The 21,608-nt window shown below is 39.2% G+C and overlaps 1 pseudogene; it reads right to left on the minus strand.

Annotated features, from left to right (window-relative positions):
• Positions 1-1,538: 1,538 nt before the first annotated feature.
• LOC108387794 (large ribosomal subunit protein P1 pseudogene) lies at positions 1,539-14,121 on the minus strand (annotated as a pseudogene).
• Positions 14,122-21,608: the final 7,487 nt, after the last annotated feature.

Genomic DNA, 21,608 nt, shown 5'->3' on the forward strand with positions numbered 1-21,608 from the left:
TGCGTGAGTGCCTCCCATGTATCCAGCCTGTTATGTAGTTTTTTTTCAGTACTCTCAAGAACCTTATAAGGGTGCTTAGGGTTTTTCTCATTTAAAGATGAAGGAACCTCTAGATGGGAGATTCCAAGAGATAAGTCACTTATTCAAAGCCACCAGCTGCTCAGCAAAGTGGCCATCAGGTCCATGCTCTGTGGGGATGTTTTATATCCTGGAGATGGGGAACCAGCTACTTTTGCTAGTTCATGCTAGGATTCCCTAGGAAGAGTTTTGGGTGATATACGTTATAGTGCCAATGTCTTTTCAAGGAAAGAAATTCCCTCCAGTGAAGGGAGACCTGGAGATGCCTGTATCTGCAGGAGCCAGGCATGGGGGAACGGGGGAGCAGAGGTGGTGTGGAGAGGGCACACAGTCACCCTGCCCCTGGTGGTGCAGAAGCTTCCATAGGGTATCACTTCACGCAGAGATCATCTAGAATCCAAACCTTTCTGATATTAAATACATGCTAACAATTAAATACGAAAACAAGTCCTTTAGACAGGTGGCTAAAATAGCCTTAAAATGTTGAATTCCACATGAAATAGCAAAGAACATCCAAAGGGCTCTCTTACAGGATGGTGCAACTTTGGTATTTAAAATATAAGAATAATTCAAAAGTGCCCATAGGCAAATTTGTTTAAAAATTATTAAAAAGCTGAATAGATTTCAAAAAAGGATAGATACTAGTAGGGATCAGAAAGAGATATTAAATACTAGATGACTTGATCATTACATGACTAATCATTAAGCAAAGTAGGAGAATTAGCTCAAGTCCAGAAAGACTTCTGGGAGCTGTGATTGTGGCCAACATTCTGGGGGTTTGGAGGAATGGTGGAACATGGCAAGGTGGTGACAAATCTTTAGAGATCATATGGTTGTGTGGAGGAATATCAGACTTTACAAAACTGACTATAACTCTTATATTCTAAATGGGCAATTTTTCTTGCCACAATTCCAAGGTAGGAGCGCTGATTTGTTTGAGGAAAAAAATGCACTGGTATACTCTCCCCCAAATGAGAGAGTAATGTGCTGAGCAGAAGGGTAGTAAAAGGAGGGAAATGCATGTTTTGGGATGATGGAGAGGCAGCAAGAGAGGTGGGGAGGTGCTTGGCAGCTGCTGAGTGGGGATCTCTGGGCAGAAAGAAAGATATCTAAAAATTTGTTCTAAGAGGGATTCCATGCCCTTGGTAATGCTCTCATGTCACCTTTTTAAGGAAATCTACAATGAAGACAAATGTAAATCTTCAGCCTTTTAAAGGCAGACTTCGTTGTAGTTAAATACATTGATGAGCAGAGAGAAGCCTCAAGTGTGCCCGGTTAAATTCAGTTTACAATGTATTGGAAGACATGTTGGGAGATATAGGTGAACATTTTGAACTCTTTTCATTAGTCTTTTTAAGGTCTAAGGCACTAGGAGTAAAAAGTGCCTGGCAAACTAATACAATATATTTCCAAATACCTGGGAGGGGTGAAATGTGTTTCTGGGAGAGAACTACAAACCAGGGAACATAGCGAGGGCTGCAGATGTGTTATTTTATTTTATTTTTTTTTGAGTTCAGCTTTTTATCAAATAGGTTGCAAAAGAGGTTTGTTTAGTTAAAAAGACCAAAGCGCATGCCGTGATCAGACTCCTCAGATGCTTCTTTCTTTGCTTTCACTTTCCACTCCTCAGATGGAGCAGTGGTGGGGTGGGGGTGGGAGGTAGAATTCCTGCTGGTGCAGCCCCAGCTCCTGGCACAAGTCCACCAGCCCCTCCTTTGCAGACGAGGCTCCCCACATTGACATTGGCAGGGCCTTTGCAAACAAGCCTGGCCAGAAAGGTTCAACATTTCCACTGGCTGCTGTAATGAGAGTATTGATCTTATTTTCTGTGTCCATCACCTCATTCTTGTGCAGGGTGAGGGTTGAGTAGATGCAGGCAAATGCCAGGCAGGTGTTGCCAGGGGCTGGATGATGTGAAGCCCTCCACCCCAAGGTAGCTTTACCTTCCTCCAAGGAACCAACCACCTTAGAGGCAGCTGAGTAAAGTGTTGCTATTTCATTACTTTTTATTTAATTGAGCCAGAAGACAGAAATCTGAAGATCTTGCATTTAAATTGGATTTCCCATTTCTGGTGTCAAAGGTATGAGAATAAATTCCCACATGACATTATTGGCTGCACCTGAGAAGTGGCTGCCCCTTCACAGCAGGCTGTGTGCTTCCAACTTGCCACAAGCCCCAGCACTCCTACAGCAGCACCAGGCCTGTGTCATTCTTGATGCTCTGGTCCCACAGCCTCCACCCTGTATTAAGAGCTGTGAGCACCAGGCACCTGGGCCTATGAGTCATCATGACCAGGCAAAGGAAAGGCTGAGGGGGCTGCACATCTCCCAAGTGCCTTCTTCTGAGGATACTGCAGAGTGATGGAGAAACAAAGACTCCAATGAATTAAGCCTGAGGCTGGCAGCTTCACATGGAGACTATGGAGGGAGAAGGCAGCAGGTTTCATGAGGCAGAAATTTCCACAGAAGGGGATGATGAAGTGTGTTAAAGCCAGGGAGTAAACACATATAAATATTTGATACAGAGTTATAAAGAAGCAAGTGGGACAGGGAGAAGACAATAAATAAAGATAAAAAAGACAAAGATGCTCTTGAAATGTATGCAAATCAAGCCAGCCATCTTTGGGACCATTACAGTGCGAGAAAGGGAAATAAGTGATACACGAGGCTGGGTGCTGTGCATTGAATTTAAATTTTTCCTTGGGTATTTATGAGAAAGTTAGACACTTTCCCTGAATTTAGGCTGGAAGCTTCTCAAGGCATTACCTCTTATGCCTTCTGTGAATCACAGCAGATTATGGGAGAAGGGGAAGGTGGGGTGGGATTAGCAGAGCAGCAAACCAGTGCGGGCATCACATCCCAGCACGCCATATGCTGCTGAGAGAGTCACAGTTGTCTCAAGGCACCGGCTCTCCTGGGACAGCGTGCTTCTCCAGCTGGTACCAGCTTAACTGAGAGATTAACCCAGCAGGACCTTGAATCCCATTCCCATATCCCAAAGAAAGTGCAGGGTTCTCTGAAGGAAGGAAACATTCCTGAGAGCCCACCATGGGTGCAAGCAAATCTCTCTTGAGAGGGGACCCCCCAGGGAAAGAGCATCTTCCTATTGGATGCTTAAGACTCTCAGAGTATTGCTCCAAAGAAGGGTAGGGTGTACAGAGTTCTATGTTTAATCACTTGGGCACTGGAGAAATCACTTGGGGAAGAGCATGTGTCACTTATAACCACTTAATTAAAGGAAGAAAACTGCTTAGATGGCCTTACCAAATGCAGAAGAAATGCAGATGAATGAAGATGGTTGTGGTTGTAATTATAATTGCTATCACATCTATTTCTTCATATCTCTGGAGAGAAAAGAGGAAGGTTAAAGGTAATTTGGGTGGAAATGGCTTCCAACTATCTACAAGGGGACAGAAAAAAAAGTGACTCTCAATTCTCTGAAATCACACACAACTAAAACTATTCTAAGTCCTGCTGTTCTGAAACCTTTGTTGAGAGAATGACAGAGAGGTAATTTATTAATTCATTGATTTACTCACTCACTCTGTAAAACTTTGTTCTTGCTGAGGTAATGCTGCTTTCTCCCTCTTTTATCCAGTTCAACAAGCCTCCCAGATCTTATCTTCTAAGTATCTCTACAGGGTCACTTCTCCTGCCTAAGGCTGCTAACACAATTCTGTCATCTTTTAATCTGTTCTTCACATCCCAGCTCTATTGTTCCCTTTTCAGAATGAAAATCTGTTACTTGAAGTTCCTCCAGAACATCTGATGGGTCTTTGGATAAAAATAAAATAAAAACTTCTAACATGTTCTACAACCTTGCTTCTTAAAGTGTGGTTGCTATACTGACAACACAGGTATTCCCAAGAGTTGTTAGAAATGCAGAATTATTTCCTGAATTTTTGAAAGATCCCAGGTAATTCATATGTACATTAAAGCTTGAGGCACTGACCTGCCAGATTTTATGTTCTTTGGCCCCTACCTATCTAGCTAGCAAACTTTGTCTAACATCTGTGGGGCCCTGGGCAAGAGTAAAAATGGAGGCCCTTTAGCTCAGTACCTAAATATTTAAAAATAAATATTTAAATATTTTCTATCCTTTTATATTGACACATACACCTTCATAATGATCTAGAAAGCTAGGCTTCCTTTAGAATTCCTGAACTCTTTGTAGTTCCATGCTATAACTTACCAAAAAGCCTTGAGCAAGGACAGCCTGCCCACCCATCCAACATCTGTGCACAGGTCCAACATCTGTGGCCATTTTCCAGGCCTCAGAAGTATGCACTCAGGAAAGAGGTCACTCAGGCCTTGGAAGAACAATGGTGATATGTTTTTGAAGAATAAATTTTGTGTATTCTATATCTGAAAAATAATCTGGAAAGAAGGGGGCATAGACTCTGGGAGGGCAACATCTCTGCAGCTTCCCCAGTCTCCTTGCCTTGTGGAGAAGAATGGGAATGAACATAATCAACCTTTCAAAGGTGGGTCTTTCTACAGTCTGGAGCCTTTCTTATCCAGGTTGAAGGGCACTACTACTCTCTAAGGTTCTCTTGATTTGTGGCCTTCAACACTCACTAACGCAGTCATCCTGGTCTTTTTTTCAGTCCCTTATCCTTGCCCGCTTCCTCTCTCCCAATGGAGGGCCTTTGCATCTGTTGACTGCTCTGTGCAGATAAGTGTTTTCTTCTCAGATTATGTGCTTAATGCTATGCATCCTTGAGCTATCAGGTCAAGCATCATTTCCAGAGGGAAGGCTTCCATAACCTCCCTGCTAAATAAACTCCATTAGAGTAGGAACAATGACGGGTTTTGCTTTAGCATCAAGCACAGTGCTTTAACACACAGTATGCATTGACATGTGTTGGTGGGAAGATGGCATGAGTGAAGGTGGAATTCTTTAGACAGTGAGAACAACTAAACAGAATATGCAAGGTTGCAGTGATTAAGCAGAGAAGTTTTCTTCTATACTTCAAAGGGACAAGGACCAGTGAGTGACATATGCTGTGTAGTGTTAGGATATCTTAAGTGACCTTTTAACAGTTTGCAAAATGAATATAGGATATTGATTGCTCTGTTTATTTCAGAAGAGACAAAGGCTTCTTTTAACCAAAGCTCTGCTTTCTAAATTTTTCCATGATTTCATCATCATTCTGTTTTGGAAAATACATTATCTGCACTTTAACCAGATCTAGGTATAGAAAAACAAAATTCACTACTTGCTCAATTCTTGCTTGTCTTTTAAATTGATGTAATTTGAACTGTGTGCTTTTGTTTTTCAAACTAACTCACCATTGTTCGCCACATGTATCAACTTTTGCTATATAACAAACCATCCCAAAATTTAGTGGCTGAAAAGATCAACCATTTAACTGAGTTCATAATTCTGGGGGTTTGATAGAAGGTTCTTCTGGACTGGGCCAGCTGGTCTGGCCTCTGCTGGGCTCTCTCATGTATCTGTGGTCAGCTGGTAGGTCTTCTGAGAGCTGGTCATTCTACAATGGCATTACTCACATGTCTGATGGTTTGGTGGCTATTGGCTGGGCTGGTGAGGTTTTCTTTCATTTGGTTCTTCATTTTCATCAGGCTAGCCCGTACTTATTTACATGGCGGTCTCAATGTTTTAGGCAAAACCAGAGAAAACAAGCCTTCATCCACATGCTTTAATCTTCAGTTTGTGTCTTTTGCTAATGTTGCATTGTTCTAAAACATGTCACATGTGCAAACAAGATTAAAGGGGTGGAGAAATAGATTCTACCCCTTGATTGGAGAAATTGCAAAAAAGAAGTGGCCATTTTTTTTCAATCTACCACACAGTACCGAAACCCATGATTTCTCAAGATAATGCCTGACTTATTCCATAGGACTGCCTTCAGAAAGATGCTATTTTCCTCCTTGCTTGTCACCAATATACTTAACAGTGAGTAATAGAACTAATCCTGACTTCAGCTGTGAAGCTTAAAAGTGACAGTGAAGGAATAATGAGAAGGCCTGTGTGTGCCTGGCAGTGTGTAGGACCGATCCTATGTGTGGGCATCCAGTCCCAGACCAAGTTGGAGAAGTTCACAGGACAAGATGGCACCAGCTGAATTTATCCCAAGTGGGCAGCAGGAAGAAGATGGGGGCATCTGTGATTTCTATCCTGTCCTTCAAGAAACCTGTTATATGCTTTATTTCTGGAAGACAGTGCAATCTGCTCTGTCAGATGGAAGTTACCATGATTCATGTCTTAAGACTATAAGACTTTAGAAGTCCCATATTTGACTGTGTTGTCAGAGCAAAATACATTCAGTGGAAACAATATATCTTGTCTCTAAAAATTCATTTACCTTGACCTTAATCTCTGGGATGTGATGAAGCAGTATCAGAATAGGGTACCGCTCTGGAGCCAGACAGCCAGAATTTGAATCCAAATTTTGCCACTAGTTTACACCCTGACTTTTATAAAGTTAAACAACCTATGCTGTGCCTCAGTTTCCCTGCATATAAGATTGAGATAGTGATATCATACATTCCATTGGTTATTTTGAGGATAAAATTAAAAATGTGTACATATGTCTAAAATACAACAGGGCTGGCACATGTTAGGCACAAAAAAAATAATAGCTCCTTTTATTTGCCAGTGAAATAAGAGAAAAGAGAAGGATCTCCATGGTGAAACCCTTGATCAAATGGATAGTTTCTATATTGGACTTGTTTATTCTCCTGTGCTCAAGCTGGATAGTTGAGCTGGCATTCTCCCCTCCTTTATACAAGGGAAACTCTTATGAGATGGGTCACTTTCTTGCTGCACTTAGGAGAGCTACGAGTTAATAATACTCTTCTAGGATAGAAGAGCAGAAGATAACAACTGAATTTACCTTATGTGTGATTCTCCTCATCTTTAAAATTTGATCACTTTCCAAGTGATCATTAAATTATGATGTTGGCAAAAAGATCTTTGAACTAGGAGTCAAAAGACCCATTTGTAGATCCGGCCCTGTTGCACATTAGCGGGGTGGTCTTGGGAAATGTCCTTAAGATCTCTGGATACCTTTTTAAAATGGAGATGATGAACCTCATAGACTGGAAAAATCTGTACAAGACAACTGGTCTGTGTTGAAAAACCATGATCAAGCTGGTAAGCAGATGATTCTAGGAGTGTCTTGAATATTCTGTGGTGCGTATTGTAACCATAAAGGCACATTCTAGGGTGTGATTTATTCTCTTGGCTTCTCTGTGGAGAGAGGAAATGTTCACATTGGACTTAGAAATATAATAAGAAGTTTTAGTGAAATTGCAACATGAATTAGGGGCTCACAGTCAGACATAATCTCATCTGGGAAACTGAAGGACTGAGCCTGGTTGAATGTCTAGGTGAGGACAGCTGCTTCAATAATGTTTCTGGAGCTACTGCAGTACCCACGTGCAGGACCTTGTGGGCTACAGCATAACTTTGGCTTCTGAAGAGGTCCATGGTGTGGCCATTCAGTAGTATTTGATTCAATATGTATGGAGTGCCTACTCTGTGTTGGGCACTGTATGATAGTGTGACAGATGGAGAAAATACTCCAGTTCATGATTTCACAAGAGGCCATAAAATGTCATGAACCATCCTAAACTGAGGCATGACATAATTTAGGGACCAGAGAGAATGTTCTGAACAAGGACAATGACTGTAGGGCAATGGGTCTTGACTGGAGATTTGGTGTCCTTTAATTAGAGCTTGGGGGTCTACCATGATGAATCGAGATCTGTGGGATCTATGGAAGCTTGCCCAATTATGTACTGGTGCTTGCACAATTGTGAGGCTTTATTTTTGGGTCTGGGGCATAGTTAAGTGCAGAAATTATATTTGGTTTGGGGCAAATTGTTCCTGGAGGTTGAGGACCCATGTTAGGGGATCTAGTTAAGGCTGGATACACACAGCATTTTCTGGATATAGTCTACAGAGTCACCATTAATTCTTAGTGGGAGTCATGAATTTCAGGTTCCATAACAGAATATGGAATTTCTTGTTCTTTAAATGAGGCACATGTCATATATAGCTGCAGGTGAAATGTATGAAGGTGAATCTTGTCCAGTGTTCTATGGTACATTACTGAGAGGTCCACAGTTACTCTAAGGAAATGTGCATCTCTCTGGGGCACAGCATAGCTGAAAGATTTACCGATGGGCAACCAATCCATAGAATAACCTTGACCTAGGACCTACCAGGAATGGAAAGTTGAGCAAGTTAATTATGATTGTTAAAAAAAATGAATCACTTAAATCTCCAGGTAATTCTAATACTCAGTCAAGATGAAGGGCTACTGCTCTGGAAGGTGAGGTCTTCAAGTCTTTATAAAGGAACCAGGGCCTGAGGAAAACCATCATCTACTCAGAGTTTCCAGGGACACATCCACTGGGTAGGTCTGGGTCTCATCTTGGGAAATGAATCTCCTGTGAGCTTGCACACTGGTTTGCAAAGGGGCAGTTCCTTCATCTCCCAGCCTTATTCTTTCCCGGAAGGTTGGGCACATTGGAGGCAAACACTTTACCAACCTATTTTATAGTGAAGTTTTGTATAGTGATGTTTCTAGACAGAAAGGCAAAGGGAGAAGGGTTGCCCTTGAGTATATTTCCAAGTCCATCTATGGATGAAAAAGTCTGAAATCTTGTTCTTAATTGCCTGATAACCTGAAAACCTTAATTCTGGACTTTTAGGTCAAAACATTTAGTTATGATGAAGAGTTTCTAATTAAACAATCTGATAGCTTGTATCTTACTAAAGCCAGTGACTAGTTGGGAGAATTTGAGGCATGTCTTAGTTTTCTAATCTGTAATATGGACAAAATGGTGCCTCCATCTTCTGGTTAGTTGGGAGGACTAATCATATATAAAGCATTTAGGTAATGTCTGATGCATAGTCCTTAATAAGTGAGACTGTTTGTATTATTCCTAATTGGGCAAACTGAGTGATACAGGCTTAACTGGGCTTGAGTTTTTAATTAGTTAACAAAAAAATTGTACAATGCACATTTTCTGTGACCCTAAGAAATATTTTGGCATTTTGCTCTTTAAGCTGCTGTTGTCTATAGGTTATATCTATATAGTGCAATTACATTGATCGTTTTTGATTCAATTCTGCATATTGTTTTCCAGCTGGGATAATGGGCAATTGTAGCGATATTGATGGAAGTTACTGATCTTGCTTAAGACAACCAAACAAACACATCAATCTATTGCTCCAGTGGAAACAGCCCTATAGCAACTACTAAGAAGCATCTGAGTCTCTCCCATTAGAAAATTCTGGCTCCCCCATTGTCTTCTAACCCTTAGATCTCAATTATTTCTAAAGAATTTGAATCCTCTAGAGGCTCACTGGTATGGAACAAGAAGGGAGAAAAATGTATCAGTTTTCTTTTGCTGCATAACAAACCATCCCAAAATTTAGTGGCCTAAAACAACCATTGTACTTGTTCATGATTCGGTGGGTCAGCCACCTGGGCTAGGCATATCCAGGTGGTTCTTCTGCTGGCCTTACTTAGGTCACTCTGTGGCTACAGTCATCTGGAGGCTTATCTGGGCTGGCAGATGTAACATGACCTTCCTCACATGTTAGGTGGGCTGGTGTTAGCTTGCAGTCAGGCCACATGCCTGCAGCAGGCCAGCTCAGGCTTTTTCACATGGCTGCAGCATTTGAAGACCAGACACTGAAAGACCACTGTAGGCCTGAACTCAGAAATTGCATGATATCAAAGCAAGTTAAAAGGCTAGCCAGAGTCAAATTGTTAGGGAATGGGTTCCACTATTTAATGAGAATATTTGCAGACTTTGTGGCCATTTTAATCGATCACAGGAGGGGAAGGAAAGAAAGACAAGTGAAGAAACATTTACTGAGTACCAGCAATGCACCCCATCAAACACCTTTCAGAGATCACAGCTAGCATTTGTCAAGGACTGACTGTGTACTGGCCACTGTCAGCACTCTGTGTGCATATCCCATTACTGTTCCTAACAACCTTAGGAGGTAGATAGCATCATTATCCCCATCCCCCATATGTGAGCTCAGAGAGTCTAAAGTTTTCTTCAAAGCAATGTCAGTTGTCAGTGGCAGAAAGGACATTTGACTCTGGATTTATCTTACTCCAGAGAGCAAGCTCTTAATATCTGTGCTCTTACGAACCAGAAAATCTGCAGGAAACCTTGTTGTCCTCTTCGTTTCTCATTCCTTGGGTAAGAGGCTGATGGATAGGCAGCCAGCAAAGTGGCAGTTGGCAGTTGGATAGGCCACCAAAGAAAACCATTTAATTTGTTTGTGGATCCTGCAAAGCCTCTAAGGTGCTTCATAGTGTCTGTAGTACAGTATCCTTTTAATAACACCCACTTACACCAGGTCAACACCGCTTCCCTTTTTTAAATTTCCCAGCCTGGCAGACTATGCTGGCACCAGCTTCAAGGAGTCCTTGGGTGGGAGCGGGGTGGAGCTACCCAATTAGGGCCAACTGCACAAAGCGTGCTCATTTTTGGTTTTAAAGTACTGAGTTTATCAATCCTAAATATTACAAGGACCCCTAGGACATCAGCAGGTCGATTGCTTGTTGGCTCATCATGGACTTAGAGCCTCGTGAGCCCATCCCCTCTCAGGGCAATGACAGCTTCCTCCCCCAAGCACACTAACCTCTTGTTTTACCCCTTTTTCTAGACCACAGAGCTACCCCAACTACATTCAGGCCTTCCGCTTCCTTCCTTCTGAGAGGAAAAAGACATCTTTGTGATTCTGCTGTGATTTGCTCTTGAAAATAACCAAAGACTTTCTGGCTCCTCTGTCACCAAAGCAGAGAAATTTCTCACAACCCCAAAAATGGATTAGATATTCACCTAGGCATTTGCTGCAGTATGTTGTGATTTTTATTAGCCTTTGGAATAGTTTTCAACCTTTTCCTGAGTCAAGGTTATTACAGAGATGAAATTATCTTTCCAAGAAAATGGTACATGCCTGAATACCAGATTTGGGATGGAATGGTAGCCTGGGTGTCCATAAACCCTAATCAAGTAAACCTGCTGTAGAAGAATTTGAGTCACTGATTTAGAGAAGGCAGTAGATCGGAGACATAAAATGCAGGTGGTCCACACCAGTGGTTCCTGACCCTAGTTGTTTATTTGAATTGCCTGGGAAGATTTAAAAAATTGAGATGCCAAGGCTGCACCCTACACCAGCTAAATCAGAGCCTAGGAAGGGAGGGCCTGGACATCAGAATTTAAAAGATTTCCCCAGAAGATTTCAAATTGCAAGCAAATTTGCCATACCAATACCATTCAGATTCCAGTTGGGACATTTACTAGCTGCCTGACCTTGGGAATCACTAAATCCTTTTGGGAGCCTCTGTTTCCTTAACTACAGAATGTTGATGATATCAGTACTGAACTCACAGGGTTATTTTGAAGAAATATTATATTTAAAGTTCTTGGAACAGTGCCTATCACTTAGTATGCACTCAGTTAAGGTTATTAATATTTTTATTAGAAAATACCATTAGTTGACAGCCATTCTTTCAAACTTCATTCATTTACATCACTCAGAAGTTGCTGCACTGAAATACCAAGGGCTCATATTGAATCTTGTTTTCATTCCTTTTTTTTTTTCTACATGGGGGAAAACCAAGAGCAAAATCTTTAGAGTTAGTCAGTGTCAATGCCCCACATTTTAGGGGAGTGTTGAATCTTCTTCCTTAGATTTAGGGGTTCAACATTCCAGTTGTTCAGTGATTTTGGTCCAGTTATCACTTTTGAGCTCTGTAGTCGGCTAACATCAGATCTAAATTCCCTTGGTGTCTAGTTCCTGCGCTCTCTGGGATTTGTTTTATCAGTGGGGTTTATCCAGTCTTTCCACCTCCAAAGGTAGTCCTCAAGTATAAGGAGTTGTCTGTGAGCCTCTGTTGACAAAGGTATCCCCTGTGGTAGATACAGGGCTTTCTGATATAGAGTGGAATTCTCTGCCTCGGACTGTACCAACAACTTCTCTATAAAATAAATGAGACCAGCAGCTTTATCTGAGGCGCTTTGATATTCTCGTCTACCAAGCTTGCAAAATAAGCCTCATGTTCCATTCTAAATGCACCTACAATAGTCATAATAGAGACTATGACACTGTGCTCCTGCAAATATCTATCATGTCTTGGAACTACATGCTAGGAGGTTTTAAAAAGTAGCATAGACACAACAATTAGCTGGGTTCTGGTCTGAGGAGACAGGTGATTGAAATGAAAGACTTGTAAGAAATCTGGCTATATAATTATAAAATAAACTACTGCACCACTTAATTCTTTAAAAGAGTTCTTTTTTTAGGTGGTTGAGGCTGATTCTATCAAGAGTTCATTACTATCACCTTGGAAGTAGTAAAACAAATGTTGATGAATAGAAATTTCTATAGAGGCTATTCCTGAAAATTAAGAAAAAGAATTTCTTAGATGAAACTAGTGTTTCCTAAATGTGGTTGCACATCAGAATTATCAGAGGTGTAAGAAAAGTTCTTGTAATCATATACTGTTTTTGTTTTGAGATTTGAATTACATACAATAAAATGTATTAGATAATAAGTGTTCAGTTGATGAGTTTGAACTATTCTACACAATCATATTACCACCAGCCAAAATAAGATAAGGAAGTTTTTTGTCATTCCAGAAAGTTACCTTATGCCTCTTTCAGTGAATTATTTGATCCCTGGAAACCACCACTTTTGGGTTCTATCACAATAAGTTAATTTAGCTTGATTCCCTATCTTGGGTCTGACTTCTTTTACTCAACATAATGTTGGTAAAATTCAATTTTATTGTTATGAGTAGTTCATTCAGTTTTTATTGCTGAATGATATTCCGCTGCATGAGTATAGCTCAATTTACTTATCTGTGTCTTATTGAAATCCACTGTGGAGTTATTTTTCCTAAGGCTTTTATGAACATTCTTGTACAAGTCTTTTGTGGACATATTCACTCATTGCTCTTGGGTAATGTTTAAGAATGAAATTGCAGATCATAGGGTAGATATATAGTCTTTAATTTTATAAGATGCTGCCAAACAGTGATGTGCCATTTTATACTCCAAACAAAAAATCTACATACATTCATTAGCTTCTTGAGTAGCTTTATAAAATTAGAGATGTCTGCCCTCCCATCCCACTCAGACATACTTTATAAGATGCTCTTAAGCATTTCTGGATAGAATTTTATATGCTCATGGTCTATTCAGGCAAATATTTTATTAGCAATCTCAAAAAATATTCTAATGCTAGGAATAAGCATGTGTATTTGTATAATCATATATTTCTCACACTTCAAGGTTCTTACCCATTCATTAGGTCACCAATCATTTTATAAATTGAGATATAATTTATTTACCATAAAATTCACCCTTTTAAAAGTGCTCAATACAGTGGGTTTCAGTACAGTACCAAAGCTGTGCAAATTTTACCACTACATAGTTCCAAAACATTTTAATCAACCCAAAAGGAAACCCATCTCTATTAGCCACTGTGTCTCCCAGCCAATGGCAACCACTAACCTATTTTATGCCCCTCTGAATTTGCCTGTCTTGGACATTTTATGTAATCGGAACCATACAATACGTAGCCTTTTGTATCTAGCTTTTATTTCACTTAACATAATGTTTTCAAGGTTCATTCATGTTGTAGAATGTATCAGCACTTTACTCATTTAGTTGACTCAGTGGTATTCCATTGTCTGAATATCTCAAATTTTGTTTTTCCATTCATGAATTGATGGACATTTGGGTTGTTTCACTTGTTGGCTATTATGACTAATGCTGCTACAAACATCGTGTACAAGTTTTTGTGTGGACATATATTTTCAATTCTCCTGGGTATATATCTAAGGATGGAATTGAGGGTTATGCTAACTTTATTTGTAACCATTGGAGGAACTGCCAGTTTTCTGCTGCAGCTGATCACTTTACCTTCCCACCAATGGTGTATGAGGGTTTCAGTTTCTCCATATCCTTTCCAACACGTGTTACTACCTGTTTTTTGGCTATAACCATTCTAGTGGTTACAAAGTTGTACCTCATTGCGGTTTTGATTTTCATTTTCTTAAGAAGTAATTATGTTGAACATCATTTCATGGGCTTATTGGCCATTTGTGTATATGCCTATTCAAATCTTTTGCACCTTTTAAAAAATTGGGTTATAAGAATTCTTTACATATTGAGTACAAGTCTCTTCTTGTACATATATGATCTGAAAATATTTACTCGAATTTTGTAGCTTGTCTGTTCACTTTCTTAATATTGACTTTTGAAGCAAAAATTATTTTAATTTTGATGAAGCACTTTTTATCTGTTTTTTTGTTTTGTTTTGTTTTTGTTTTTGCATCATGCCTAAGAAACTATTGCCTAATGCATGGCTAGAAGATTTAGGCTTAACGTTTCTTCTAAGACTTTTAGCTATTAACATTTAATTCTTTGATCCATTTTGAGTTAAGTTTTTATATGATGCAAGGTAGGGATCCAACTTCATTCTTCTGCCTGTGGATATCCAATTTTCTTAATACCATTTGTTGGGCTTTTTCCCCATTAAATTGTTCTGGCATCCTTCTTGAAAATCAATTGACCATGAATATAAGGAATTATTTTTGGAGCCTCAGTTCTGTTCCATTTATCTATATGTCTACCCTATGCTAGTATCACACAGACATGATTACAGTAGCTTTATAGTAAGTTTTTGAAATTGGGAAATGTATGTCCTCCAATTTTGTTCTTTTTCAAAATTTTGTTTGACTACCATGGGTCCCCATTTCCATATAAATTTTAGGATCAATTTGCTGATTTCTACAAAATCAACTGGGATTTTTGATAGAGATTATATTGAGTTTTCTTTCAACAAAGTTTTGTAATTCTCAGTGTCCAAGTCTTATACTTCTCTTATTAAATTTATTCCTAAATATTTTATTATTTTTGTTGCTATTGTTAATTTTTTGCTTAATTTCATTTTTAAATTTTTCATTGCTAGTATTTAGAAATACAATTGAGTTTAGTATCTTGATTTTTATCATGGAACCTTATATTCCTGGGGCAAAACAGACATTTTTCTGAAATAAACACTTTCTACATTACTGAAAGATTTTCGTTAATTTTCAGAGTTCTAAAAAATTTATTTTGATTTTGGCCAGGGTTCTCATTGCTTTTATAGAGGAGAGGATTTTCAGAGGTCTTTATTCCACCATTACTGCAGATATCATTCTCAGTTCATCCAGCTTTTCTACCAAACCACAGAAATATGTGGACTTTGAGATTAAAAGTTCTGCAGAAGAATTCTGGTTTAGTCATCTATCAGCTGGTGATTTTAGGGAAGACTTGTAAACCATCAGAATCTCAGCTTTTTCTCTTATAAAATGAAGCTTCATTATGTCAGCTTTTTAATTTGTATTAAAAATTTTTGTGATTATTTGCCCATTCTAAAAAAATACTCACTTTCATATCTACAAAAAAAAAATGAAGCTCCATTGAAGGGTATGTGTGAATATTAAATTACATATAAGATTGCAATGTAAACTCTAAGAGCTTTGCATATATGATGTATCTTTTTCTAACCTTCCCTTCCAGATGCAGTTCAGTAATACCATAATGCATTGATCCTTTGTTCTAGATCTCAAGACCTTGAATATCTGATTACTTCTTTGTGATCTCCATAGCTCCCAATATTGCTTCTCTCTCACTTACCAACTTTACATTTCCCTGTATGGCCCTGGAAGATGACTGGTTAGCCAGAGACGGGTAAGATTCCTCAAGGGAGGAACAACCTAAGACAGGCACAGTCGCAGGGGGGCCATCAGGTGAGAAATTGGGGATCAACAGAGGTGAGGCTCAGAACCTCACCCCCCCTGCTTTGAGAGAAATCTTCTGCATCCGTAGATGTTTTGCTGCCCTTGTCTAGCTTGGATTAATACTTAGTCCATAGGCACACACCTGATCATCTACATTTGCCCTCTTACAGCACTAAACTATGTTTTCTACCTTTATCTTGCATCTACCTACCACTTCAGCATTTTATTAAAAATTAAAAATTAAAAATTAAAATAATAATAATAATAAAGGGAGAAATGTGGGATCCACATATAAATCAAGTATAAAAATCAAACGAATATTCATATTTGACCTGATTGTTTATAGGTCATAATACGTGATCAAAACCGAAAGTTTCTGTGATGAATGCCCTTGTACTGTTCACCATGTAAGAATTTATTCACTATGTAAGAACTTGTTCATTATGCTTCAGAAGATTGGAGACTGATGAGAATTGGGCTTGAGATAGATTAATGATTGTGCATTGAGCATTGACTCCCCTATACAGAATTTTGTTGTTGTTGACAACCGTTTGATCAATGAATATGAGAGATGCCATCTCAAAAAAAAAAAAATTACAAGCACACAGGCAGTACCTTCAAGAGCAAAGAAGACACACTTTATTTCAAGAAAAATGAAATGGAATTTCACAGTCACTTGCCCAGATTTCTCTATTTTCCAGGGGAAATAGAATTGGGGTAGAGAAAACTCACCCCAATGTTTGAGGAGAAATGGAGTCAGAAACTTTCTGGGTTGAGCACTTCCTTTCTTAAGAAAGTAAAGTATTAATCTTTAAATGTTTCTGCCACTAGTTGTAATGTTTGCAATTTTATTTTCTTTGAAGCTTGCTCATTTAGGAATAAGTCAAATTCTCTCTCTCTCCTTGTGTATCTATCATCCCTAAAGTCAAGCTAATCACAAGTAAGGAAAGAACTTTGGTTCATTTAGGCAAGCAAGATAGGTTTGCACAAATACAGTTCATTGAATTTAGAAATTATTAAACCCCCATTTTTTAGAATCAAATAATACTTCTTTAAAAGTTGCTAAATGAAAATGGCCATTCATTTTTGAAAAGTTGTATGCACAAATCTATTACAAAAGAAGAAAATTAAAATTACTATTTCCAAATTAAAAAAAAAAGTAATGCATTATTAAAAATAGATTTGACTGAGGACACAGGTAGAGAAAGAGATGCTAGATGCAGAATTTTCCTTAGGCAAATTGAAAAGGTGCCCTGGCTTGGTATTGGTGGTAGTGATACTCCTTCACTGATTCACTTTTGGAAACCTAACTGAGGTCTGCAGTTACAACACATTACTATTTCTTGGCAACTGGAACCTAGGCTCTGGTGAATTTTTCTAATAGAGTTGAACTTCTATATGAAAAGTCAGTTCTTCCTCCATTTATTTTTATCTCCTCTCTCCCACATCTAGGAATAATCCAGAATACCACTGAATCATGAGATGACCCTGAGAACACCAAATGAGCCTTCCATTGATCAGATTCTACTGGGTCAGAAAGGATCCAGGGGTCACAGTCATGGCAAGGTTTCTACTGCACACATCCCTATTCTGCCATATTGAGGAGTTTGCAAAACAAACCACTATAAAAGGATTGTTTCAGTAGAGAGTACAAGGCTCATGGTGAACGGCACGTGTATCACCAGCAGCCTGTTAGTACGGATGGAGATCACGACTTACATTCAGCTTGTACTCAGGGTGATCCTCAGCTTACATTCAGACTTCAGCAAGTCCATTCCATGTATTTCTGAGTCTCCCAAGGGTGGTTATGGTATGTGTTCAACGGCCTCAAAGGGCACTTGGGCTCTCCCACCAGCTCTTACTCCCCTCGGACATTGACTAAGTACTGTAGGTCTACAGGCTTGCCCACCAGGCACCCAGTCATTTGCACAGTAGGGGGTGATCCCCAAGCAGGGCTGCTTATATCCCAATGTGTTCCAACATTTCAGTCTCTGTTTCTAGAGCCCACACATCCATTGGTCTCTCTAAAACAAACTAAATTTGAGTTTCAGCCACCACATCCATTCACAATGTCTCCTGTCCTCCCATGTCATCAAAAACTCTTCCTAGAGCCCTTTTTTATGATGAGTTTTCTTTCAGAGACTCTACACAAACAAATATCAGATGGGCTCTCCCACCAGTCCACCCATCACACCCAAACCTTGTAGATGCAAGCAGTGGGCCCATCCAAGATTGAGATGAAGATCGGTAAGAGCACAAGTTTGTGAGCCACAGATTCAAGGAAATAAATGTAGGAAATGCTATTTTCACTTAAGGACCCTTTAAAAGTTAATAATGTATTGGCTGACAAATGGGTTGTCTGCTGCATCTGACATTTGAAATGAAGCCCCAAATTTCCAGAACAATGGGAATCTACCATGTGGTCTTATTACAGATGTTACTGGGAGCAGAGTAAAACTGCCAAATGGGAAAACCCAAAACAAATTGGAAATGAAAGCATTCCCAGCTGCTTTTGACAAGGGGCAAATGGACTACTAAATCAAGCATTTCATAAATAAATTAGCCAAATACATTATGTAACACTAACATTAATGACACACACCAGATCGCCAAGGTTCTTAATCAAATCTCTTCAATCTAGGGCTTTATATTGGGAAAGGGTCGGTTCTTACACATAGCTCATAACACAGAGAAGTGCCCCCAGTGACGGTTCTGCCATCAACAAATGTTTTTCTTCTGATCTGTCTCCAGGCCTGAAATTTTTGCAAATTAAAGTGGATTACATTATCCATGATGGTTTAAATTTGATTATCCAAATAACTAGCCAGTCCCATGACTAAATTACCCACATGCTGCCTCAACTTTTGGGGTTTGACAACATGCTGGTTTCATTTCTACTCTGAAAAGTAGAAGTAGACCTGGGTTTCTCCTGGAAAAGAACCTAGACAATGTCTTTCCTTTTCAAGTACTTTGAAAAGAATGGTCAGATCCTCACTATAAAAGATTCAACAATACAGAAGTGTTCAGAAGCCAGGGCTGAAGGCTCTTTTTTCCCACTCCACCTCTCCTCACAATGGTATTTTCTGGTCTACTTTCTTAGCTATTTATTTAGGCTTCAAATTTTACACAATCTCAAACAATGCCAGAATAGACATCATTACTTCCTGCACAACTCTAGGTCAAAAGGAAGTCATGTTTTTATAGAAGTACTGTCATACTTCTTTTCCCTTAAAGACTTTATAGGTTTCACTCTAATAGTATATACCTCATTAACACTTCATATCATACATCATTTAATTTTTGTTATAGGACAGATCAAAACAACTCATTATCTGTATAGTTAACCTTTGGACAACATGAGTTTGAATTACACAGGTCCACTTACATGCAGATTTTTTTCAATAAACATATCAGAAAGTTTTTCAGAGATTGTCAACTGTTTGAAAAGAGAGGTAAGTTTCTCTAGCTTACTTTATTGTATATAGTATTTAACACATATTACATATATAATATGGGTTAATTGACTGTTTATGTTATTGGTAAGGCTTCTGGTCAACAGTTGGCTATTAGTAGTTAAGTTTTGGGGGAGTCAAAATTTTACAAAGATTTTTAACTGTGTAGGGAGTTGGCACCCTAACCCTGGTGTTGTTCAAGGGCCAGTTGTACGTGCATTTCCGTGGTTATGTGAGATTGTATATCTTTTCAGGTTTATTGGCCCTTTTTAGACAGAGTTTTTAAGCCTGGAATAGGGAGTTTGTCTTCTAAGGTATAAACAACAACAACAAAAAATCATAAGATTAAAAACTGTCAAAATGTTTTGGTAGAAAACTTTCAACAAATGAATGAAGGCAGTCAAATTTCTAGCAAATAATGAAAGCTGAAAGACATAAGAGAAATATATTTACTTGAAAAGTCACATTTAAATAAAGTAGTAGAAATAGAGAAGAAGGTCTTTGATTGAGAGGCAACTCTGAACAGAAGAGTATTTAAAGCTGTGGAAAGAATTGAACTGTCTGGGCCTTTGCATTTTGATAATCATGTTAGTCTTTTATCACTGCCGTTACAGATCACCACAAACATACTGGTTTAAGGCAACATCACACAGTTCTGCAGGTCTCAAGTGGCAGGATCTCACTACACAAAAATCCAGACGTCTACAGGCTGTATTTCATTCTAGTTTCTTCTGTCTCTAGTTTCTAGGGGAACAACTGTTTTCTGTCCATTTGGATTGTTGGCAGAATTTAGTTTCTTAAAGTTACAGGACTGAGGTCCTCGTTTCCTTGCTGGCTGAAAATTGAGGGCTATCCTGGCTTCTAGAAGCTGTCATATTCCCCAGCTCATAGCCTACCTCCTGCACCTTCAAAGTCAGCAATGGCATTTTGAGTTCTTCTCACATAATATCACTTGAGCTCACTCTTTGCCTCCCTCTTCCTCTTTAAAAAGTTCATGTGGTAAGATTGGATCTACTCAGATAATCCAGGCTAATCTCTCTATTTTAAGGTCATCTGATTAGCAACCTTAATTCCATCTGCAACCATAATCCCCTTTTGCCATGTAACAAGACATATACACAGGTGGCCACAACTAGCATAATGGAATGTTTATGGAAGCCCCAAGGAATGATATACTTTGTGTTTTACTGGCTTTTGTCCCCAAATGTTGAGTTTAAAATAAAAACAAAACAAAATAAATGAAACAAAAAAACACCAACTCTGACCCTACTTAAAGGCCTCTGATTCAGTCACCTGCCTCATGGAGACTAGTCTCCTTTTTTCTCTTCCTCTTGATCGCTCCCCTAACTTCTAGGCACTAGACACTATTGTGCCTGTCACTGTGGTCTTCCAGCACACCAAAGCCATGCCCTGCTTCAAAACAAAGTAAGGGCATAGCCCTCCCTCAATCTGTGGCATAAGGCATATACTTCACCACTTGGGTGCCCCAACAGCCCTGTTTCTGCTGCCAACTCTCTCCAAGTCTCTCATGAAAATGGATACTCCTGCTTCCTATGAGTCTTGGGACGAGCCAGGTGACATATATGGATCCCTTTTACCCCCCTCGCTTCTCTCCTTTGGTGAGGGGGAGGGAAATTCAGGCAAATTGAAACCTAATAGCTCTTCAGATATGTACAGAGGGGTCTGAGTGCACACACATTATATATGAGAGATAGATATATACATACACAATGAAACAAATAATCCACTTTTCTCCCTCCCCAGAAGTCCAAAACACTATTTTTATTACATTATTTATTCTAAATAGGTCTTTGTATGGTATATATAAGACAATAATCTCATTTGCCAGATTGCAACATTTAGACCTAAAAACAAGTCTTTCCCTCAAGCTCATCAGGACAATGACAGCCATTAACACTGGCACAGGGCAGTCCTGACCAGAAATGGCCCATCACTTGCTTTACTCAAAGAGTTTGAACTCTAAGGCGACAACCTACACTACGCACTGTGCTCTAAGGAAACTTAGACATTTGCTGAGATGCCTCATTTTAGAATTCCTGTAAATGGCCTTTCCAAAGTAAAGCCAGGAAAAAGCTTTGGGAATAACAAAGTACACACAGCTCTGGTGAACTGTTGGCTTCCTAATAAACATTATTACTCCAAAAGATGGACTATGTTTCAGTACAGAAGAACTGCTAGGACTTTCTGTCTGGGGATGAACCTACGGATTTGTGTACGATGGTCAGAAGTGTACTGTGACCCTTGTCCTACTGTATATACT

The sequence above is a fragment of the Manis javanica genome, chromosome 5 (genome assembly GCF_040802235.1).
Source record: "Manis javanica isolate MJ-LG chromosome 5, MJ_LKY, whole genome shotgun sequence".
NCBI lineage: Eukaryota > Metazoa > Chordata > Mammalia > Pholidota > Manidae > Manis > Manis javanica.